Below are 15,887 nucleotides of genomic sequence, written 5' to 3' on the forward strand. Positions count from 1 at the left end.
CCTGGATGGGTCATATGTGACAGGTTATGCGGTCTTGGATGAGACCACAGGAGCCCAGATTCTGGTTAGACTTCCGGGTCACCTGTCAGCCCAACGTTCTGAATTGGAGGCAGTGAAGGAAGCACTCCTCCTACAACCCCAAGGGAAACGCACTATATATAGTGACAGCTCATATGTAGTGCGGTCTCTTACATCAGATCTTCAAACTTGGCAAAAACGTGGATTTGTTGACAGCCAGAATAAACCTCTGGCTCACGTTTCAGTTCTAACAGAACTATGGGAATGGGGTGTTTCCCACCCGGAAGAAGCAGCAATCATTAAGGTCCCTGCACACCAAAAAGGGAGCGATCCCTTAGTCCTAGGGAACAACGCAGCAGATGAAGCGGCAAAAGTGGCTGCAGTATCTGGGATTTTCCGTGATCCTGATGCTCAAGCTTTGCCTTCATTCCAGGTAGCTGTACGTAGGAAAGCCCTTGCAGAAGGACCAGTGTCATTTGAAGATGAGCAAGCAAAAGACTCTATTCTTATGACTCACATAATTTCACCACAAGACCCCTGGTCTATAAGACAGGGTATACTGTGCCATTCACCAGGAGAAGGATTAGAACCTCTACCTGCAGTACCCTCACATCTCCAAGTGGAACTGACAAGACTCAATCATCAGCTCCTAGGACATCCTGGCCGGGATAAACTTTTTTCTCTTTTAAAGAGCAAATTATACTGGTCCGGAATGTTCAAAACTGTAGAAAATGTCACCCAACAGTGTTTGGTGTGTGCCCAAATCAACCCTCGGGCACAAGCCCTCAAGCCAGTGTTACAGCGTGTGCCTCCTGCAGAAGGGCCATGGGCAACTCTGCAAATTGACTTCATAGGACCACTACCAGCTGGCAGTCGAAATTGTCGCTATGCCTTGGTAGTAGTTGACGTGTTCTCGAAGTGGGTAGAAGCCATTCCTACAGCGAATGATTCAGCCACCACTACAGCACGGGTCTTATGGGAACAGATTTTGTCATGCTGGGGTATCCCAAGGATCATAGAATCAGATCGTGGGACCCATTTCACTGGCAAGGTCATGAATGCCCTTTGTGAACTTCTGGACATAAAGCAGCGATTTCATGTCCCTTATCACCCAATATCAGCTGGAATTGTGGAACGAATGAATCGGACCATCAAGTCCCGGTTGGCTAAGGCATTGTTACAGAAGGGCTCTTCTTGGGTAACAGCCTTACCTGCAATACTCATGGGTATTAGGGTCACGGAAGCATCCACCACAGGGATCACTCCGTTTGAGCTCATGACAGGTCGCAAAATGCCACTTTGCTTCCCTAATGAGCCCCAATTGTCAAACCCAATTAAAGATGCTGTCGCAAGAGATACGTTCCTGCAACAGGTGCAAGATAATCTCAAGGGACTGTTGCCTTATGCAGCTCTGCGGCTGCATAAACCCTAACTACAGGGGGAGACACCCATGCCCTCTGTAGGTGACTCAGTAATGGCCAAAGTTTTTCGTAAAGCAGGTCCTTGGGATGCAAACTGGGAGGGACCATATCAAGTCCTTGAGACAATGAGTGATACCATGTTAAAGGTACAAAGGCCAGTAACTACAAAGAGAGACTCTCAAAGGAGGCGCAAGGTTCTTTGGGTCCATATAGACCAAGCAAAGACCACCAGGACCTCTCCAGTCCAGAAAGATGCCAGAGTGCTCAATAAGTTGTGAAGGTAAAAAGAAGCACAAGGCAGGAGACAGATCTCTTTGAAAGCCATCATACGGTTATACATAAACTGCCTTTATTGGAACTATACTCATGCCTTCTCTCTTAGCAGATCATGGAACCAGGGAGAAAAGCTGTAACCCCAGTTCCCAAAGGACACCATTACAAATCCCATTCCTCCCTAGGAACCAAGAGGTGCAGAGTAAACCGCCCTCTGAGAAAACTAAGCTTACAGACACTGGTACTACTGGTAGGTGTGGTACTGGTAGGATCTGTTACCCCTCTTAACAGCAAGAGAGAAAAGGGGGGGTCAAATACAACATCACAAGTAAATTACATGAGATCCGAACCTACTAACCAGTCGGGTCTCTTAGCAATAGAATGTAAGGAAGGTAAAATCCAGGCGCCCTACTACAATTACACTTTTGTACCGAAAATAGTGGTTTGTTTGGGGTTTACTGGGCGCTTCAAAAGACTCTGTGGCGGCCTCGTTACTTCTAAAGGACTTATCCTAGACAGTCCAAATACTTGTAAGAGAGGTGTGATGAAGAAGAAGATGGCGCTATTGAGTCTAGGTGAGGAAATAGGTGAATAAGGGGAAATACTTATCCTATGGGTATGTCTCTATCATCCCACTTTAGGTCTTCTTTGGTAGATGCTCTCAAGTTGAGGTTGTATATGAAAAATAAAAACAAGATGGAATCATGTGTAGAAACTACCTGATTCAATAGTTCTACAAATTTTGGTGTTCTGAATAATTCTGCAGATATATTTGTGGAATCAGGTATTATTACATTCAACAGTAGTAGTCTTTTAAAAGAGTACCTATATTGAACTCTTTATCTCCATGTTTATGACACAAAAAAAAAAAAAAAAAGAATCTCCTTACAAAGACAAAATGTAAGTTAAAAGATAACCACTGGTCAGGTGTATTTTTCTTAAATGGCGTACCTCACTCACATAGTGAGGAGAAAATTAACGTCCAAAAAGGTATCTTTATCAGGTTTTTACAGTGATAATGTGAAGCGCTCCTTAGCGTACCTCACTTACTCAGTGAGATGATGTTAAACACATATCATGGTATCTTTATCTTATGGTGCAGAGGTATGGCATACCATTACTCACGGTGTAAAAGCTTTTATCCCTCTCATCAAGGTTTCTTTTCATCAGCCAGACGCAGGTGATTAATTAAAAAATCACAGGAATTTATTGATACTTAAAATAGTGGTAAAAACAAAGGCTGATTTTTATCAGCATTAATTCATGGAGGTGTGTGATCCTAGGGAAGGGGACCCCTCTGGGGAGCAAGGTTCCGGTTCAATGCTCCACAAACGAATTGGTGATTAAAAATAATAAATAGAAAGCGGGGTCTTACCTTTCCAGGATCACACAGCAAATCCAGAGCCAATGCCTCCTTAGAGCCAACGCGTTTCGAGCCTTCTAGGACTCTTTTTCAAGGCATCTCAAGGAGATTCTTTTTTTTTTTTTTTTTTGTGTCATAAACATGCAGATAAAGAGTTCAATATAGGTACTCTTTTAAAAGACTACTACTGTTGAATGTAATAATACCTGATTCCACAAATATCTGCAGAATTATTCAGAACACCAAAATTTGTAGAACTATTGAATCAGGTAGTTTCTACACATGATTCCATCTTGTTTTTATTTTTCATATACAACCTCAACTTGAGAGCATCTACCAAAGAAGACCTAAAGTGGGATGATAGAGACATACCCATAGGATAAGTATTTCCCCTTATTCACCTATTTCCTCACCTAGACTCAATAGCGCCATCTTCTTCTTCATCACACCTCTCTTACACTTTTGTACCGTGCCAATGGTATCTGTATGGATTTTGGAGAGATGGTTTTGCTGATGGTATGGTCCAAAACTATACACCGGTAGTTAATGCATCTGCTATTCAATATGAATTGCATGCATTATGCTTGAAAGAATATACCCACTTTAGAGATACCGATTCAGGACCCATTAAATCCATTAGGTGGATTTCAAAAGACCCACATTTACATCCATATAAAAAACCAATTGATAATACCACGGAAGTAGTGTGCACAAGAGATGGTGTCTTAAACCCTGAAGACACCACAGGGGGAGAATATGATGGATGGTATATTCTCAAAGCCACATTTATAGGATCTAATGTTCAGGATACCCTACGTGTCAGAACATATTTCGATAGACCTATACCCATCATAGGCACTATGAAAGCATATTGTATGTTAAGAGATTCCAAAATGTTAATCACAAGGGAGTCCAAATATGCACAAGGCCACATTCCCACAGATTATTTGCAAACTAGTGTCATGATGCTGAAATTAAACTGCAGCAGCACAGGCCAAGCAATATGGAACGATCAGGTTGGCTCAGTAGACATGGAAGGATTGTACAGAGCAGTCGTTTTGAAAATCCGAACTGATGCCAAAAGCCTTAAATACATTCAGATAGAGGGATCACCATCCATACGATCTTTTATGATATCCATAATGAGAGATAAATGTATACCAGATGTTACTGGGTACTATTTTATCACCTATGCACATTGGGAATCAGATAAACAAATGGTAATGTCTGATGTGAATCCATGGAGATGGGATATAATATGCAATGGAATAGATACTCCCATAATTGATGTATGGATGGATGGGACCCCTATGACTGAGGCATATAGGAATAGATATGTGTCCTTTGATTGGAAGGATCCCAGTGGAAGAGATATTAATTTTGATATAAAAATAGATGGACCTTTTAATTGGCCATTCTGTGAAGCAGTAGATGAAGGGTGTTGGACATTTTCACAGTGGGTCTATCTCTCCAAAATAAAACCTGTCAAATTCCTTTCCTTGCAACCAGGGGATAGTGACCAGTGGTACCCGTTTGAAGGGAGAGGACAGATATGTGTGACCATAGTCAGAACCACTTATGAAACAGAAGACCTACAACCAGTCAAACCACACCTAGATGCATGTAATTTCACTACACATAAAATAGCAGATGTAATAGCGCCCCAACTGTCTTCTCCATGGAATATTATAACAGATGTTAAATTCGTATTGTATACTTGGAGAATTTCAGTAGTTGACTTCAGAGTAGATCAGAATCTGGTCAGGAAACAAGAAAATATGGTTTGGGTGTTAGGAAAAGTAGGAGTAAAAGAGATATCCTTTCCACATTTTTGGGAGGAGGAGCATTAGGATTAGGCACTCTTAATACCATGGACTTGGAAGTTCTAAGGAGTAAACTTGGGAGTCTGGCACAACATACAGGAGAAGGAATAAAGACCCAATTAGATGTAAATCACATCCTTGAACACTTGCAACATTCTCAAATAGATGCCACAACATCCCTATCCTTTGCTCTTCGTGAAAAATTTAGAGGATTGGTTGCAGGCCTGATTTCAGACCAAGATGAAACTCAGCTAGCACTGGCATGCACCCAGGTTCAGAGTGAACTGTCAGAAAATCTAAAACATATTGTATCCTCCCTTCACAATGGTCACTATCCATTCAACCTTAGGCAGCGGATAAGACCATTTGTCCCTTCCTTTGCGTTGAACCACACAAAGTGGTGGCTCACTCAGTGGCATGGTTGTCAGAACCTGACCTGTACTGCCTCTTCTCTAGCTCCCGTTTCAGGTACGGAAAGGCAGGGTTACACTGCAGTGAACTTAGGTATTCTCATGTCTGGAGAGACAATTCTCCATCCACACCTACAATCTGACATTGTAACATATGAAGGATTGAATCCGTATCTAATTGATACAGATGGTTGTTGGAAACGAGAAAATGCCATATTGTGCCAAGGAGATCACGACAGGGTTCTTAGACGACAGTGCTGGGACTCTGAAGGATCTTGTTTGATGGATGCTAGTCCAAAACCATCATCTAACATAAAGTATCTGGGACATGGATACTGGTGCTGGTATCAACTCCAAAATGCCTCATATACTGTATATGCTACTAACTGCACGCAAAGAGGAACTCTCCTCCGAGGAGTGTATTGTACCCTTAATCCCATTCTAGGTATCGATGTAGCAGACGAGAGAGGAAGAACACCAGTAACCCCAGAGAAGCGACTAGATATCCTCCCAGACAATCCAGTGAGACTTCAAAAGATTCCACTTGGATTTGGTACAGAACTTAAGAACTGGCTGCTCGACTTCGGGAAAGAGGACGACATCCTGAAGAAACTGAAGGAGAATGAAAACCAAGCGACCATCAAATTGGATCATGATACCGTCAAGATAACAAGTATTATACATGCTTTAGAAGAAGACTCTAAAGTATCTTGGTGGGAAAGCATCTTCGGATACAGCCCAAAGGCAACATCATTCTTCAACCTTCTCATACATCCCGTAATAGTTCTCATCTTTTTGGTATTGATTATGTACATTGTGTTAATAATTGTCTACCGGAAGATAAAAAGACTGAATACACAACTACAAGACACACTAGAACTATACAAAGAAGAGCTTTTAAAGACAAAGACTCGTCAAATGAGGAACTATTAAGGGAGGGGGGGCATATAAAGAGATGTTTTTCTCTTTGGGGAGGTTTTTCCTACTGAAAACAAAAAGAAACAGAGGTTTTTTTATCTCCCCGTAACTTTCAAGCCCTTAAAAGATTGTTTGATTCCCCTGCCTGAAAGGACTTTGCGTTTCGGGTTCAAAGACTTTACGTTTCGGGTTCAAGGACTTTGCGGCGGGTTCAAGGACTTTGCGCTCGGGTTCAATTATTTTTTTTATGTACATGCAAAATTGTTCATGAATTTGATTTTGTTTATTTTACTTATGGAAACTTGTTTGAAAAACTGTATTTGTTTATAGTAACTGCACTAACTCCAAAATTATTATTTTTTTTTTGTATGTATAACTACAGAAGTGAATAGGTTTTATACTAAGATAGGGAGAAGTAACCAGAAATACATTTCCAACTTATAGTGTCGGATTTCCGACAACAGGGGGACTGTGAAGGAGCATCGATATTCGCGTCTGCTCAGCGCCACTGATAATGTGTGCATGCGCAAGACTGCTTGCGCACATTAAGAAATACACTGGGAATAAATCAGCTGTATATAGAACAAAATAAATATACTGTATTGATCGTAACATGAGCTACAGTAATACAAAGAACAGGAAATGACACCTAGCCAGCCATGGACCTTATGTCCCACTTCCAAGCCATGTGCAGCTGTGGGGGTAGGTTGGTGAAGTGCATGCTGGGAAAGGTTATATAAAGCCCCCTCACCCAAAAACAAGCTCTCTTTTCCTGACACTACAATACAGGACACAACACTGACCTGGCTTCTGGAAATCCACTCAACAAAACACTTTCTTTGGAAGGTAACCATACTTCTGACTATACTAGAACACACTCTACCTTTATTTATACCTTCACTTTAAATCACCTCTCCTTTTGCTTTACTATGTCTGTATGTGTTATGCCTGCACTTGGGCTGGCCTATACAATGGACACTGCTGCTTTCATCTCTCCATCTCTATACACATACTGATAACTTTTTAACATACCCACATAAATATATATACATACACACACACACACACACACTAGATGTTTTTCAGGTAGATGATTATCCAGCATTTACCAGTTAGTCCACTGATTAGCCGAGTGCGTGTTAAACATTTATCCCCTAACAATACATGCTACAGACACACACACACACACACACACACACACACACACACACACACACACACACACACGTTTCTCACCATGCTTTCTGGAACAGCCATCTACTCACATCCTTATACACACGTACACAGGGAAGAGCACAATCGTATAACACTAGCACAGCTTTCTTGCATTCATACATTCACACACATACATACATATATATATATCTACACGTACACCAAGAACATATACGAGTAAGGAATAACTAGAACCTGCATTGAAGTTTATTTAGCAACAGAATGGGGTAATACATTACTGGGATCAAGTTAGGAATTCACTTCTGAGTTGTTAAACTGTATTGTGTATCTGACCTGGTAATCTATATTGCATTATTTGTAACTGTCCACATGTAAGTCATCTATAACATTGCAGTTACTGTTTATGGAGTAAAAGATGTTATACTTTATATGGTCTTTGGTTCATTACAACTGAGGGTAAGAAGGATTTAAATGTTTAAATCATATGTATAATGCAATATAGCGATATAACGAGGTTACTTGACGGATTTTGTCAAGGAGTAATATTTGGGCGGTTTTGGCCTAGGCAATAGTAGAGAGTTTGCATATGTAGCTCACATGGGACTCTAGCTGAGACGCATAATGCATTTCAGCTGGGACCTTCTGTCTGTGGGCTGTTGTGGTATAAGACAAAAATATATATATATTATAAGACTGCATGGTAAGGCTAGTGAATATTAGTCAGAAGGTCATAGATGAAGTAGTATCACATGTAAGGAATATGGAATGGAAGTAAGTATTGTATCATTTTCCAATAATTACTTATAACAATTAATACTGGTATAAAGGTTATTTTGTATTTGTGTGACTATCAGACCCCCCAGAGGGAGGGGGAGGGGTACAAACAACCTCAGACAAAAGGTACACACTTTAACAATATGCTTGTAAATATTTTGAACATTTGAGTGCATTGTGTGATATTAAACTGCCATTTTGTCCAAGATCTTGGCACTACTGTTCTGTTTTTCTCTCATGCCTTTGCTCTGCCTTCACCGTTAATGGGTGAGGATATCAAGGTGGCATTTTTCTAGATGAAGGAGAGAGTGGAAAATTAAGGACTTCTCCTAATATCTATATAATGTTGTGATATTCTGAATGCCATCTACTTTTATAAAGATTTAAATGTACATGTTAATCATAGGGAGTGCCTGAGTGGAGCATAATACTACATTGTATACAAGACTTTCCTGTGGAAGAAAGGGATACGGTCATTAGGTCGACAAGACTTAGGTCGACAGTCATTAGGTCGACCACTATTGGTCAACATGCATTAGGTCGACATGGTCATTAGGTCGACGTGAGTTGTTTTTTTTACTTTTTCATGCTTTATGATCCACATGGACTACGATTGGGAATAGTAACCTGAGCAAAGCGAGCCATGTGAGGGGACACAGTGCACTAATTGGGGTTCCCCATCACTTTACGAAGAAAATGACACCAAAAAAAGTAAAAAAACTAATTTCGCCCTTTATCCATGTCGACCTTGTACATGTCGACCTAGTGACCATGTCAACCTACTGACCATGTTGACCTAATGCATGTTGACTAATAGTGGTCGACCTAATGACTGTCAATCTAAGGCTTGTTGACCTAATGACCCATACCCGGAAAAAAAATGGATTTTTTACTTACTGTAAAATCTCCTTCTCCTAGTCCATCTGGGAGACGCTGCACACTTACAATTGGGTTAGAGTGTGTGAGTATGGAGTTTAGCACAAGCTATGAAAAGAACTAACTCCTCCCACTCTGACCCCACCCTGTTCACAGGAAGTACTCCTAAAGTTTAACAAAGCCGAGAGAGCGAAAACAGAACCAACATTCAATAACCAGACAAGACTCAAAGAAATAGATTTTACGTTAAGAAAAAAAATCCAAATTTCTCTATCATCCATCTGGGGGACGCTGCGCAATTACAATTGGGTGATATCCCAAAGCAAGCCAAAGAGAGGGGGAAACAGGTGGGAAAACCGCCCGTAATATATCAGACGCCCAGCAGATGCATCCCCCATACCAAAAGTATGAAAACAAAAGAATCCTGTGAAGGTTGCTGCTCTACACAGCTGCACAACAGAGGCACCTCCACAAATAGCCCAGAAGGCCCCAACGTCCCGAGTCAAATGAGCCTGCAGAGGGTCAGGAACAAGAGCAGCAGAGGACACATAGGTCTGACGGATAGCTGATGTGACCCAATGAGCTACAGTGTTCTTAGAGACCGATCAACCCTGCTTGGGTGCATCACTAAGAACTAACAACAAGACCGTATGGCGAATGTACTCCGTATGGGACAAGGAAATGCGTATGGCTCGAACAACATCCAATAAGGCCAGGTGCCGATCTTCCACGGACAAGACCGGGACAAACTCAGGGAGCACAATGTCCTGAGTAAGATGAAAAGCAAATACAACTTTTGGCAGGAAAAAAAGGAGTTTTCTATGTAAAACCACTCTATCAAAGAAAATCAACAAAGGTGGTCTGCAGGAAAAGGGCTATCCACTCAGGAACACATTGAGCTGAGGCAATGGCCAAAAGAAAAACCACCGTAAGAGTAAGAAACCGCAACTTTTTGATTCCAGAGTCTCAAAGAGGAGAAACAGGAGCTACCCAAGGAAGCTGTATATGCAAAAATCTGTGAAGGAAACACTGAACATCCATACGAATGTAGGTAACCATCTTTGGAAAAGAAATCTAGAGCAAAAACCTTCCTCTGAAAATATGAAAACAAGTCCTTTCAACAACCGTCCTTCAGAAAGGACAAGAGGCATAAAAGACCAAGACCCTCAGCTGAGAGGCCTTTACATTTGCGCCAAAATATGACGTTTTCCAGGTCTTGTAATAGATTTGCAAGCCTGAAACCTTGTCAGGGCTACTGACTGAGTCAAACTTCTGTCCTCCACAATCACGCTGTTACAGTCAGATGAGACAAATCCAAGCGATGACACAAATTTTTAAAAAGGAGATCTGGCCGAAGAGGTACACTATAAGGAGCCTTGGCCACCGTGCTCTGAGGCAATACAGAACAGCATCGACAGGCAAATCCGGAGTGATTTAGGAAGAACGACCACTGGTCAATGCGTTGCAGTACCCACTGGACTTTGCCCAAGGCAGAAACAAATATCCCAGATGAAAATGACAAGGAGTCAACGATTACCACAAGAATATCCTCCGGACAGATCACCATACCAAGGAAGCCCTTTTTGTAGAAATGAGATGCCCTGAGTTCGATGTCAGCTTGTCACACATGTACACCAGTGCGAAAAACCTGTTGGTTTATTTTATATTCATCAGGGAAGAAAAGCACCCAGGAAAACCGCTTCCCAGTTGTCCATTCTGGAACTGGAGAAGCGGAGCAAGTGCCATTGTATATGTTGATATATGGGGTCATTCTGACCTGAAGGCTCACTTCAGTTCTTCGCAGTGCAACAATCAGGTCAGAACTGCGCATGCACCGGTGCTGCAGCAGTGCACCGGCGCTGCAGTGCACCTGTGCATGATTGACAGCTGATGGCTGTCATTGCCTAGCGATTGCCTCTGCCTGATTGTCAAGCAGAGGTGGTCACTGGGTGGGAGGGGGCAGCATGGCAGTGTTTGTCTGCCATTTTGTGGGCATGGTACGGCCATCGCAGGCATGGCCGGATCGTGGGGGGGGGGGACCGCAGCAGCTGTGTGATGTCACATGCAGCCGCTGCAAGCCGGGCAGCAATGAGTAGCTCCCGGCCAGCACGCAAAAGCTTCGCTGGCCGGGAGCTACTCCTGAAGTACAAAAGCATTGCCGCTGTGCAATGCTTTTGTCCTTCAGCGATGGGGCAGGGACTGACATGTGGGTGGGCTAGCCCTGTGCTAGGCGTCCCCCGCATGTCTGTGTTCCTGATCGTAGCTGTGCTAAATTTAGCACAGATACGATCAAGTTGGAATCATCCCCTTAGGCCACTGCGGTTGCGATGTTCGACTGGATGCAGACTGAAAGAGCTTGTAGACAGCCTTGAGCTGGAGTCAAGGCATTGTGGAACACCCGTAGATCGGAAGTGACATCTCCACTTCAGACTTCAGTTTCTTTCTTTTTTTGGGGAAAATACCAGAATTGAAACCCGGAACTCTAACGTCTGAAATTAGTGACTGTGTTTATGACGCTCCATGCCAAGACAGAAAATGGAGCCCTATGGGTCAGATTTGGATCGTGGAGTCACCAACGAAGATAGTGTTGTATTCGAATTGACAGACTGAGCTGTTGTTTATGTAAAGTCAATTCTGCCTTGGAATAATAACATAGAATTTGAGACTGAAGAATCCAGGCATGAGACTGGTAAAATAGAGCCACCTGTAAAGTTGCCTCTATCTTGCAGAGGAGATGTATGCACAGGATCACTGATACCTATGGAAACTGTAGAAAAGTGTGAATTCTGATCTGGATATCCTGCCCTTAGCCAAAAGACCGATACACCTGGGGTTGAAAAGAAGACCCATGAACACCATCCTCCACGAAGGAAGAAATCCTGAACCAAGGTCCACTGTATATGTGTATGAAAAAAGGTGCATGAGACTGAGTTTTTGCAACAATCGACCAATTATGGGACAGTGTTGACTCCTTGAATTTGGAGAAAGGCAACCAAGTGAACCAATGTCCTGTGAGGACTCTGGGTCCATAGACATCCAGAAGGGAAGTAACAGTAAAAACATCAAGACCCTGTTAGGTCTTGGATTCTTTATCCAAGACCACCTCCACCCAGTGCATTCTAAAAAGATTTTTAAAAAATTCCTTTAAACATTGATACAACCAAGGTACTGAGTGGTTCCACATTTGAAGTGGTCTAACGAACAGCTGCACCAACCACCATCAGTGGTCATCTACCCTCAGGGTTTATTCCTGAGATGAGTGGAGATAATCTCAAAGACAGCCCACTCGGGTGTAAGTGGCAGAATATTGACCAGGGAGGCCTCTGCTCTCTGAATTACAGTGCATTGCCAAAGACAGTGATATAAATATGCCATGGGTTCCGCCCATCTATAAAAGTTATGTGTAGATGACTGACCCATGACAAAGCTTGGGGAGATAAATATTTTCTTTGTAAAATGTTAAGTGACATTTCAGAGTAAATTGTGAAAGATAACATTTGCATGTGCTCACATTGCCTTAAATAAATATTCTAATGCTAAATGTGAAAAGTTAGTAAAACTGCGCGATAATCCTTGAGAAGACAAAGAATAATCTAACTTCTCTTGGAGATGGCTGTAGTATACAGAGATTGCTCTGAGACCCACCTTTGACCAGGAGAGTAAAGTATCTACGGGGTTCTGCCAGTCTGCTTCCGAGAAAACCCAGACCGTGGTACAGATATAATGTTAAGCCTAAAGGTATGCCATGGGATAGGCCTGTGGAATCTCAAAGTTAGTTACCACCTCCCGAAACGTGAGAGGCCTCTTTAGGTCATCATGCACCTAGTCTCCCATTGTAGCAATACCATTCACCCTCCAAATATTAAAGGGGTAAGAGGCCTGGCAATTTAGAAAAGCTGAATAAGCTAGGCACAGCAGAAATAAGGACCTTTGTTCATTCAATCCTTATTTATGGCAAAGTAAATGCCAAATTCTTTGGATACTCCAGAGGAATGTATCAATCAGGTGTGCCGGAATTTCCTGATCATGCAGGTGTAGAAAGCAGGAATTCTCTCTCCAAGGCAAGATTAGTATAAGTATCCTGACTGTGTAACCAATCTAGGAGACACGTTAATATGGAGACATAGAAATATAAATTAAGGTTAAGAAAATGAATGCCCCTATTGACAATCGGCTGGTGTAATTTAATTAGACTGATTCTAAGACTCCTGCCATCCCAGAAGAATTTACTGAAAAGATAGTTAATATGTTGCAAGTCCTTCTGAGTAAAGGTAAGGCTTGAATTAAATATAGAAAGCTAGGGAAATAAATAATTTTTAGACTGGCTCTCCCTTTACATTATAGAGGAAGAAGTCTCCATCCCTCCAGCTCAACCGACATGGCCCTGATAGCATGGGTAATATTAAGGCTATACAGGCGATGAGGATTGGGGGGAATTTGTACGCCCAAATATGTGAAGTAGTCCGATTTGAAGGAAACAGGAATATTCTGTGCCCAAGACCAAGGAAAGCCAGAAGACCCTAGCCAAAGTGCAGTAGATTTGGAGAGATTAACCAAAAAGCCATACACTTCTTCAAAAGATTTAAAAATAGAGAAGATTGGGCCCATGGAAAAAAGAGATTTTACCATGATAACTGATAACAATACACTTGTATGGCTTACTAGAGTCTCTGAAGATAATGGAAAACTTTTAAGATGGCGTTAAGATGGAGTCTTACCTTGCAACAGTACACCTTTTCCATCCAGCACAGAAAGGGTGCCGAACACAATAATGCTGATGGGCTCTCTCAGCGAGGTGAACAGATAAACAGTGTACAGATGAAACTGTGATGTGCATCACCATCCTTGAGCGCCATTCTGAAGAGGGAGGTGTCATGAACCATCACATTATCTGACCCCAAAACTATGGTATTATTTCAATTGCATGTTGTCGAAATATATATTCTGTATGGAAAATGTCATTTGTAAAACTGTATGAACTGAGTCAGGGGACATTTGGATTGTAAAAGTATGTGTGTGCTAGCCAGCAGGAGGGCCTGTGTAACTGGTATTGTCTCCTGGCCATCCATAGAGGTGTGGAATTCTATTAAAGCAAGGTGATCAAAAAGGCAGCTGTCTAAGACCATAAATCTGCCCAATAAGAAGAAGTCCCAGGTCTAATTAAGGGGCCCCTGTTTGTTTGCCCGGAAATGTCATGCAGCGGGCGCTTACCGCCGCGGGTCCCGGGTTCCGTCCTCTGCTGTGTGGCTGTCTGTGGCACTCTGTGGCCGCACAGGGATGGGGCTGGATCAGCGATGGGAGTGACAGCTTCCTGAGGCTGGAGGGAGGACCTAGTGGCCTGCAGCTTCCCGGCGTGTCTGCAGTGCTGGGTGCGGCCATGTTGGAGACCAAGGGCAGCACCAATGAGTGTGACGGGTGAGTGTCAGCCAATCCTGTTTTCCTGCTGCCTATAAATAGGCTGGGATTATTGCATTCTGTGCCAGTGCTTTGTTGTGATTACTCTGTGCCTTAGCTCTGTGCTCCTGCAATTTGTTCTGTGCGTCTCTTGTTAAGTGGTCCCGTCAGGCCCTCAGAGTTCTCAGGCGACTCTCGCTGCACAACGCTCAGCAGCTCTCCAGTGCACGGTCATGATCAACCGCTCTCCCACCGGTACCTTCGGATTCTGCAGGATTCTCGCGGTGGTCCGCCAGCTTCAGCCTGTGCTCTTCATTCACTTCTTCGCATCATCCAGCAACCAGTCTTCACAGTTCTTCATTCACGTCTTCGCATCATCCAGCAACCAGTCTTCACAGTTCTTCATTCACATCCTCGCATTATCTAGCAACCAGTCTTCACAGTTCCACATTCACGTTTTTACATCATCCGGCTAACAATCTTCACAGTTCTTCAGCCTCGCTTTCGCATCACTCAACAACTCAACTTCACAGTTCTTCAGTCACGTCTTTGTATCATCTAAAGCATATTCCTCACAGTTCTTCAATCTCGGCCTCGTATCATTCATTGACCATTCTCTGCAGTTTCCCAATTCTAAACTAATTAGTCTCAGTCTTCCTACAGTCTCATTCTGATCTGTTATCCTTAATAAATATATGAAGAGAAATTATCTTCGTCCTCCTTGTTTCCAGCACTCAGGGGCATCTGCTCCTTCAGTTGGTCAGAGTCCAACGGATCCACAAAAACAGCCTGTTCTGACAGTAAGCACTGGCCACAATGATCCGACAGGCGACCAGGTGATGCTACGGCCAACATTCTCTCACGCCTGGAGATTCAGGAGTCCACTCAATCGCAAATTGTTAAATTCGTGCAAGCCATGTCAGACTGGTTAGAGGCTCTTCACGCGACCATTAGGGCCCCACAGTCCCTGGCTCCGGTAGTCTCTTCCTCTGCAGTATTTCCTCCGGCAACAGTCTCAACATCACGACTGCAGCTACCTGCACCTGGCAAGTTCGATGGCTCTCCGAAACTTTGTAGAGGATTCCATAACCAGTGCAAAATCCAGTTTGAGCTTCAGTCGGCCAATTTCCCCATCGGCCTGCACAAAGATCGCATATATTATTTCTCTCCTCACTGGTCAAGCATTGGAGTGGGCATCTGCACTTTGGGAGAGAGGGGACCCAATCCTATCCAATTATGCTGAATTTGTTTCTTCATTCAGGAAGATCTTCGACGAGCTGGGCCGAACCACCTTAGCGTCCCTTGAAATCCTTTGTCTTCAGCAGGGCTCACGTCCTGTCAGTCAGTATGTGATCCAGTTCCGTACTTTGTCTTCTGAATTGAATTGTAATGAGGAGGCCTTAATCGCTGCCTTTTGGAACGGCCTTTCTGAGAGGATTAA

The sequence above is a fragment of the Pseudophryne corroboree genome, chromosome 5, assembly GCF_028390025.1.
Source record: "Pseudophryne corroboree isolate aPseCor3 chromosome 5, aPseCor3.hap2, whole genome shotgun sequence".
Classification (NCBI taxonomy): Eukaryota; Metazoa; Chordata; class Amphibia; order Anura; family Myobatrachidae; genus Pseudophryne; species Pseudophryne corroboree.